This window comes from Triticum aestivum, chromosome 7D (assembly GCF_018294505.1).
Source record: "Triticum aestivum cultivar Chinese Spring chromosome 7D, IWGSC CS RefSeq v2.1, whole genome shotgun sequence".
Lineage (NCBI taxonomy): Eukaryota > Viridiplantae > Streptophyta > Magnoliopsida > Poales > Poaceae > Triticum > Triticum aestivum.
Genome location: NC_057814.1, coordinates 552,380,360 through 552,389,966, shown reverse-complemented (window position 1 = coordinate 552,389,966; position 9,607 = coordinate 552,380,360).

The following is a 9,607-nucleotide window of genomic DNA, read 5'->3' as shown; positions in this document are numbered from 1 at the left end:
AAACCCTCGTACTCCTCCGCGTGGGAAACAACTGCCGAGTCTTCCCTGGCTCCATGTCGTTCCCTTCCTAGGCCTCACCGTCGTCCACCGCCCTGGTGCTCTCGGCGCGGCCTGGTCAACGTGGTCAATGAATGACATCCATCGGAAGTGGACTGTACGTGGAGAGGCTGACAGCTGGGTCCACGGCCGCACGCAAGGAAATTCCTCCTTATTACGCGCAAAATAATGATTCCTCCACCTGATAACTAGGACCCACGGGAAGGGCTTCTGTATTTCGCAAAAAAACGTTCCCCCCGCTGACAGGTCAGACCCACCAGCTATATCTTCGCACGCAAGGAAGTGCCTCCTTATGACGCACAAAAAAAAATAATACCCCCTGCTAGCTGGGACCCACCATAGTGGGTGGCTGACTTGTGGGCCTACTAAGTTGACGGGGACGGAGGGCTTTGTCAACTTAGTCAATATGAACGATTCTAGCTCCAGTGACCGTACGATGTCCATCCAACGACCATAGTGCTTCTTCAACCTCTAGTCTTCTTGCTCCAGCCGTCCAAAGCAGCGCCAGTCGTGTCGCTTGCTCCTGCCTCCCGTGGTCGACTGTGCTGCCGCGGAGGCCTCACCGCCCCCATACTACTGCCACCGCTGGCCAGGCCATCCCTCCACTCACCCACACCCCCTGTTATTCTGCGGCGACGGCAGCCTCACAATGCAGCCGAACCAGTGAACCCTCGTACTCCTCTCCGCGTGGGCATCCACTGCCGTGTCTTCCCCGGCTCCACGTCGTCCCCTTCCTAGGCCTCGTCGTTGTCCACCGCCTTGGTGCTCTCGGCGCGGCGTGGTCAACGTAGTCAACGACCGACTTCCATCGGAAGAGTACTGTACGTGGAGAGGCTGACAGCTGGGTCCACGGCCGTAGCTGGGTCCACAGCCACAACCCAGTTTTTTTGTGATTTGCCAAGTAAGTCGCTTTGTCAGGCCTGTTGGGCTGCAAATCTTTCAAGACGAGGAGAGCTTCATTTGGCTGGCCGAGAAAATGGCCTATCAGTAATGAGAAATGGGTTGTACATTTTTAAAACACATCAAACCAGCAATTAGTTTCAAATTTCTTTTTTTCATTTCGAGATTTTAAATTTCATTGATTTTTATGCGTGGACAATTTGTTGGATTTTATATTGATATACATTTATTTTTAAAATCAGTTTGAATGTGACTCGAAATTTCGGGATTAAAAACAGTTCGGACCACACCGAAATATGAAAAATTTCGTATAATTTTATAACCGTGGCCACAATATAGGCTTGGACGGAACAGCCGATGGAAACGAGGCCTGGCGTACCGCAGAACGGAGGAAACGGCCTTGTGTTCGACCGGCCATGGTCGAAACGGGATCCTGTTCATCGGGAGGGGTCTGGCGTACCGCAAAACGGAGGAAACGGACCTCCTATGGTCGAAACGGGGGTCCTGTTGATCGGGAGGGGTGTGGCGTACCGCAAAACGGAGGAAACGGACTTGTGTTGGAGTGCTACAGTCGAAACGGGGGTCCTGTTCATTGGGAGGGGTGTGGCGTACCACAAAACGGAGGAAACGAACTTGTGTTGGAGCGCTACGGTCGAAAGGGGGGTCCTGTTCATCGTGAGGGGTGTGGCGTACCGCAAAACAGGACTCCACGGGATACTATTCATCTCCACCATCGACCCCCTCCAGCCTCCACGGGCTATTGTTCATCCACCGTCGACCTCCTCCAGCCTCCACCTGCGACTGTTCATCCATGGGCTCCTGTTCATCCAGCTTCCACCGCGCGCTACTCCACCGGCTACTATTCAACCACCCCTTCACGGGTACTGTTCATCCAGCCCTCCACCGTCTACTGTTCATCCAGCCCTCCATGGGGTGGTCCTGTTCATCCAGCCCTCCACGGGGGTCCTGTTCATCCAGCCCCAACCGGCTCGATCGATCGGGGTCCTGTTCATCCAGAGGCAAAACCACGGGGTCCTGTTCATCCACCCCCACCGGGAACTGTTCATCCAAACCCCCCAGCAATGCTCACTGTTCATCCAGAGGCAACACCACGGGGTCCTGTTCATCCACCCCCACCGGGAACTGTTCATCCAAACCCCCCAGCAACGCTCACTGTTCATCCAGAGGGAGCATCGATCGGCTTCAGTTAGCAGCAGTAGCGAAGGAATCGCTTGATCAGGTTCAGTTAACAGCCATTGATCGATCGCTCGGGTTCAGTAACGCGTAGCCTGCAGTGCAATCGCTCGGGTTCAGTTAGAGCCCAACGCCTCGCTAGGGTTCAGTTAGAGCCCAACGCCTCACACCCACACACATGCGTGTACGAGAGAAACGCGCATCGCTCGGCCCCGACCACCCACCGTAACCGGGAACACCCCGATATTTTCCTCGCCCTCGCTTCTACAACGGTTTTTCCGTCATGGACGGCCCAAAGAATGTCATGCAGCTGCGTCTCCGGCCCGCCCAGGACGAAAAGCCCACTTTCTGTCATGATTTTTTGTCATAGAAGTAGGAGCCCACCACATCTATGATGATACCGGGTTTTGTCACAATTATCGTCATAGATGTGTCATAAGTATGACAGAAAAAAATTTCGTTCGGCCCAAAATGTCACGGATGTGTCTTTCTTTTGTAGTGGTAACTTGAGGATTATCCTCATTGCTGCACAGAAGAATTACGTCCTGGAAGCTCTGCTAGGTGCCAAACCCGCTGCAGGAGCAACTCCAGATGTTATGAACACCTGGCAGAGCAAAGCTGATGACTACTCAATAGTTCAGTGTGCCATGCTTTACGGCTTAGAACTGGGACTTCAACGACGTTTTGAACGTCATGGAGCATATGAGATGTTCCAGGAGTTGAAGTTAATATTCAAGCAAATGCCCGGATTAAGAGATATGAAGTCTCCAATAAGTTCTACAGCTGCAAAATGGAGGAGAACAGTTCTGTCAGTGAGCATATACTCAGAATGTCTGGGTACCACAATCACTTGACTCAGCTCGGAGTTAATCTTCCGGTTGATAATGTCATTGACAGAGTTCTTCAATCACTGCCACCAAGCTATAAGAGCTTCGTGATGAACTATAATATGCAAGGGATGGATAAGATGATTCCCGAGCTCTTCGCAATGCTAAAGGCTGCGGAGGTAGAAATCAAGAAGGAGCATGAAGTGTTGATGGTCAATCATACCACTAGTTTCAAGAAGAAGGGCAAAGGGAAGAAGGGGAACTTCAAGAAGAACGGCAAGCAAGTTGCTGCTCAAGTGAAGAAGCCCAAGTCTGGACCTAAGCCTGAGACTGAGTGCTTCTACTGCAAAGGGACTGGTCACTGGAAGCGGAACTGCCCCAAGTATTTGGGGGAAAAGAAGGATGGCAAAGTGAAAGGTATATTTGATATACATGTTATTGATGTGTACCTTACTAATGCTCGCAGTAGCGCCTGGGTATTTGATACTGGTTCTGTTGCTAATATTTGCAACTCGAAACAGGGGCTACGGATTAAGCGAAGATTGGCTAAGGACGAGGTGACGATGCGCGTGGGAAATGGTTCCAAAGTCGATGTAATCGTCGTCGGCACGCTACCTCTACATCTACCTTCGGGATTAGTTTTAGACCTGAATAATTGTTATTTGGTGCCAGCATTAAGCATGAACATTATATCTGGATCTTGTTTGATGCGAGATGGTTATTCATTTAAATCAGAGAATAATGGTTGTTCTATTTATATGAATAATATCTTTTATGGTCATGCACCCTTGATGAGTGCTCTATTGATACGTCTCCAACGTATCTATAATTTATGAAGTACGCATGCCATGTTTACAATAGTTTTATATGATTTTGGTATGATTTGATTAGAACTAACCCGCACTGACGCTGTTTTCAGCAGAACTACCGTGGTGTTGTTTTTGTGCAGAAATAAAAGTTCTCGGAATGCGATGAAAATCAACGGAGAATTTTCTGGAAAATACAAAAAATACTGGAACGAAGAGTTACCGGAGGGTAGGCCCCTGGGCCCCACGAGGGTGGAGGGCGCGCCACTGTGCCTCGTGGACTTCCCGTGGGGCCCCTTACTTGTTCTCGACGCCAACCTCTCCTATAAATACCAAAACCACCAGAAAATAACCTAGATCGGAAGTTCCGCCGCCGCAAGCCTCTGTAGCCACGAGAAATATCTCTAGGCCCTCTCTGGCACCTCGCCGGAGGGGGCCATCATCACCGAAGGCCATGGAGGAGGATCCCGGAGGGGCCATCATCTCCATGAAGGCCAAGGACCAGAGGGGGAACCTATCCCCATCTAGGGGGACGCCATGGAGGAGGAAGCATAAGGGGGAGAACCTTTCCTCCTCTCTCTCGATGGCGCCGGAGTGCCATCGAGAGGGGAATCATCGCCGCGGTGATAGTCTTCATCAACATCACCATCATCATCACCATCCTCATCTCTTTTACGCGGTCCACTCTCCCGCACCCCGCTGTAATCCCTACTTGAACATGGTGCTTTATGCCACATATTATGATCCAATGATGTGTTGCCATCCTATGATGTTTTGAGTAGATGTCCTTTGTCTTTGGGTTGATTGATGATCTAGATTGGTATGAGTTGTATGTTTTATTTTGGTGCTGTCCTATTGTGCCCTCCGTGTCGCGCAAGCGTGAGGGATTCCCGCTATAGGGTGTTGCAATACGTTCATGATTCGCTTACAGTGGGTTGCTTGAGTGACAGAAGCATAAACCCGAGTAAGGGGGTTGTTGCGTATGGGATAAAGGGGACTTGATGCTTTAATGCTATGGTTGGGTTTTACCTTAATGATCTTTAGTAGTTGCGGATGCTTGCTAGAGTTCCAATCATAAGTGCATATGATCCAAGAAGAGAAAGTATGTTAGCTTATGCCTCTCCCTCATACGAAATTGCAATGACGACTACCGGTCTTGTTAACAACTGCCTAGGATAATTCCGCACACCGACCCATCATTATTCCACACTCGCTATTTATAATATTTAGTAATATATTCTAACTTTATGATAACAGCACCTACTTTTATGTTTTAGCTCGACGATACCATGCAAAGTTATCGTCTTCATACCCACAACGTAGTTTTATTTCTCGTTTCTAGTTGGAAGCAAACGTTCAGTGTACGCAGAGTCGTATCAGTGGCATATAGGACTTGAGAGAATATTGATCTTACCTTTAGCTCCTTGTGGGTTCGACACTCCATACTTATCACTCCCACCATTAGGAATTGCTACGATGATTCCCTGCACTTGAGTATTATCATCTATTTTTACTAAATCTTGATAGTAGTGATACACATGTTCATAGTATTGAAGCCAAAAGATATAAGTTTAATAATGATAGTGCAACTTATTTGTGGCACTTCCGTTTAGGTCATATTGGTGTAAAGCGCATGAAGAAACTCCATGCTGATGGGCTTTTGGAATCACTTGATTATGAATCACTTGATGCTTGCGAACCATGCCTCATGGGCAAGATGACTAAGACTTCGTTCTCCGGAACAATGGAGCAAGCAACAGACTTGTTGGAAATAATACATACTAATGTATGCGGTCCGATGAGTGTTGATGCTCGTGGCGGGTATCATTATTTTCTAACCTTCACAGATGATTTGAGTAGATATGGGTATATCTACTTGATGAAGCATAAGTCTGAAACATTTGAAAAGTTCAAAGAATTTCAGAGTGAAGTGGAAAATCATCGTAACAAGAAAATAAAGTTTCTACGATCTGATCGTGGAGCAGAATATCTGAGTTACGAGTTTGGTCTTCCTTTCAAACAATGCAGAATAGTTTCGCAACTCACACCACACGAAACACCACAGCATAATGGTGTGTCCGAACGTCGTAATCGTACTTTATTAGATATGGTGCGATCTATGATGTCTCTTATCGATTTACCGCTATTGTTTTGGGGTTACGCTTTAGAGACGGCTTCATTCCCGTTAAATAGGGCACCATCTAAATCCGTTGAGACGACACCATATGAACTGTGGTTTGGCAAGAAACCCAAGTTGTCGTTTCTTAAAGTTTGGGGCTGCGATGCTTATGCGAAAAAACTTCAACCTGATAAGCTCGAAGCCAAATCGGAGAAATGTGTCTTCATAAGATACCCGAAGGAGACTGTTGGGTACACCTTTTATCACAGATCCGAAGGCAAAATATTCGTTGCTAAGAATGGATCCTTTCTAGAGAAGGAGTTTCTCTCGAAAGAAGTGAGTGGGAGGAAAGTAGAACTTGATGAGGTAATTGTACCTGCTCCCTTATTGGAATGTAGTTCATCACAAAAATCAGTTCTAGTGATTCCTACACCAATTAGTGAGGAAGCTAATGATGATGATCATGAAACTTCTGATCAAGTTACTACCAAACCTCGTAGGTCAACCAGAGTAAGATCCACACCAGAGTGGTACGGTAATCCTGTTCTGGAAGTCATGTTACTTGACCATGATGAACCTGTGAACTATGAGGAAGCGATGATGAGCCCAGATTCTGTGAAATGGCTTGAGGCCATGAAATCTGAGATGGGATCCATGTATGAGAAGAAAGTGTGGACTTTGGTTGACTTGCCCGATGATCGGCAAGCCATAGAGAATAAATGGATCTTCAAGAAGAAGACTGATCCTGACGGTACTATTACTGTCTACAAAGCTTGACTTGTTGCGAAAGGTTTTCGACAAGTTCAAGGAGTTGACTACGATCAGACCTTCTCACCCGTAGCGATACTTAAGTCCGTCCGAGTCATGTTAGCAATTGCCGCATTTTATGATTATGAAATTTGGCAAATGGATGTCAAAACTGCATTCCTTAATGGATATCTTAATGGATGTCAAAACTGCATTCCTTAATGGATATCTTAAAGAAGGTTTTGTCGGTCCAAAAAGTGCTAACAAAGTGTGCAAGCTCCAGCGATCCATTTATGGACTGGAGCAAGCCTCTCGGAGTTGGAATATACACTTTGATAGTGTGATCAAAGCATATGGTTTTATACAGACTTCTGGAGAAGCCTGTATTTACAAGAAAGTGAGTGGGAGCTCTGTAGCATTTCTGATATTATATGTAGATGACATATTGTTGATCGGAAATGATACTGAATTTCTGAATAGCATAAAAGGATATTTGAATAAGAATTTTTCAATGAAAGACCTCGGTGAAGCTGCTTATATATTGGGCATCAAGATCTATAGAGATAGATCAAGACGCTTAATTGGACTTTCACAAAGCACATACCTTGATAAAGTTTTGAAGAAGTTCAAAATGGGTCAAGCAAAGAAAGGGTTCTTGCCTGTGTTACAAGGTGTACAGTTGAGTCAGACTCAATGCCCGACCACTGCATAAGATAGAGAATGAAAGTCATTCCCTATGCTTCAGCCATAGGTTCTATCATGTATGCAATGTTGTGTACTAGACTTGATGTGTGCCTTGCTATTAGTTTAGTGGGGAGGTACCAAAGTAATCCAGGAGTGGATCACTAGACAGCGGTCAAGAACATCCTGAAATACCTGAATAGGACTAAGGATATGTTTCTCGTTTATGGAGGTGACAAAGAGCTCGTCGTAAATGGTTACATCGATGCAAGCTTTGACACTGATCCGGATGACTCTAAGTCTCAAACCGGATACATATTTATATTAAATGGAGGAGCTGTAAGTTGGTGCAGTTCCAAGCAGAGCGTCGTGGTGGGATCTACATGTGAAGCGGAGTACATAGCTGCTTCGGAAGCAGCAAATGAAGGAGTCTGGATGAAGGAGTTCATATCCGATCTAGGTGTAATACCTAGTGCATCGGGTCCAATGAAAATCTTTTGTGACAATACTGGTGCAATTGCCTTGGCAAAGGAATCCAGATTTCACAAGAGAACCAAGCACATCAAGAGACGCTTCAATTCCATCCGAGATCAAGTCAAGGAGGGAGACATAGAGTATTGCAAGATACATACGGATCTGAATGTTGCAGACCCGTTGACTAAGCCTCTCTCACGAGCAAAACATGATCAGCACAAAGACTCCATGGGTGTTAGAATCATTACTGTGTAATCTAGATTATTGACTCTAGTGCAAGTGGGAGACTGAAGGAAATATGCCATAGAGGCAATAATAAAGTTGGTATTTATATTTCCTTATATCATGATAAATGTTTATTATTCATGCTTGAATTGTATTAACTGGAAACTTAGTACATGTGTGAATACATAGACAAACAAAGTGTCACTAGTATGCCTCTACTTGACTAGCTCGTTAATCAAAGATAGTTAAGTTTCCTAGCCATAGACATGAGTTGTCATTTGATGAACGGGATCACATCATTAAAGAATGATGTGATTGACTTGACCCATCCGTTAGCTTAGCACTATGATCATTTAGTTTATTGCTATTGCTTTCTTCATAACTTATACATGTTCCTATGACTATGAGATTATGCAACTCCCGAATACCGGAGGAACAATTAGTGTGCTATCAAACGTCACAACGTAATTGGGTGATTATAAAGATGCTATACAGGTGTCTCCGATGGTGTTTGTTGAGTTGGCATAGATCAAGATTAGGATTTGTCACTCCGATTGTCGGAGAGGTATCTCTGGGCCCTCTCGGTAATGCACATCACTATAAACCTTGCAAGCAATGTGACTAATGAGTTAGTAACGGGATGATGCATTACGAAACGAGTAAAGAGACTTGCCGGTAACAAGATTAAACTAAGTATGATGATACCAACGATCGAATCTCGGGCAAGTAACATACCCATGACAAAGGGAACAACGTATGTTGTTATGCGGTTTGACCGATAAAGATCTTCATAGAATATGTAGGAACCAATATGAGCATCCAGGTTCCAATATTGGTTATTGACCGGAAGTGAGTCTTGGTCATGTCTACATAGTTCTCGAACCCGTAGAGTCCGCATGCTTAACGTTCGATATTATGAGTTTATGTGTTTTGATGTAACGAAGGTATTTTGGAGTCCCGGATGAGATCACGGACATGACGAGGAGTCTTGAAATGGTCAAGACATAAAGATTGATATATTGGATGACTATATTCGGACACAGGAATGGTTCCGAGGTGTATCGGGTATTTACTAAAGTACCGGGGGGTTACAGGAACCCCCCGGGGGGTCAATGGGCCTTCATGGGCCTTAGTGGCAGAGAGGAGGAGGCGGCCAAGTGGTGGGACGCACCCCCCCAAGCCCAATCCGAATTGGGGAGGGGGCCGCCCCTTTCCTTCTCTCCCTCTTCCCCTTGCCCCCCCTCCTAGTTGGACTAGGAAAGGGGGGAAACCTACTCATAGTAGGAGTAGGAATCCCCCTTAGGGCGTGCCCTAGGAGGACGGCCCTCCCCCTCCTCCACTCCTTTATATACGGGGGAGGGGGCACCCCATAGACACACAAGTTGATCTTAGCCGTGTGCGGTGCCCCCCTCCATAGATTTCCACCTCGATCATATTGTCGTAGTGCTTAGGCGAAGCCCTGCATCGGTAACTTCATCATCACCGTTAACAAGCCGTCGTGCTGACCAAACTCTCTCTCGGCCTCAGCTGGATCTAGAGTTCGAGGGACGTCATCAAGCTGAACGTGTGCAGATCGC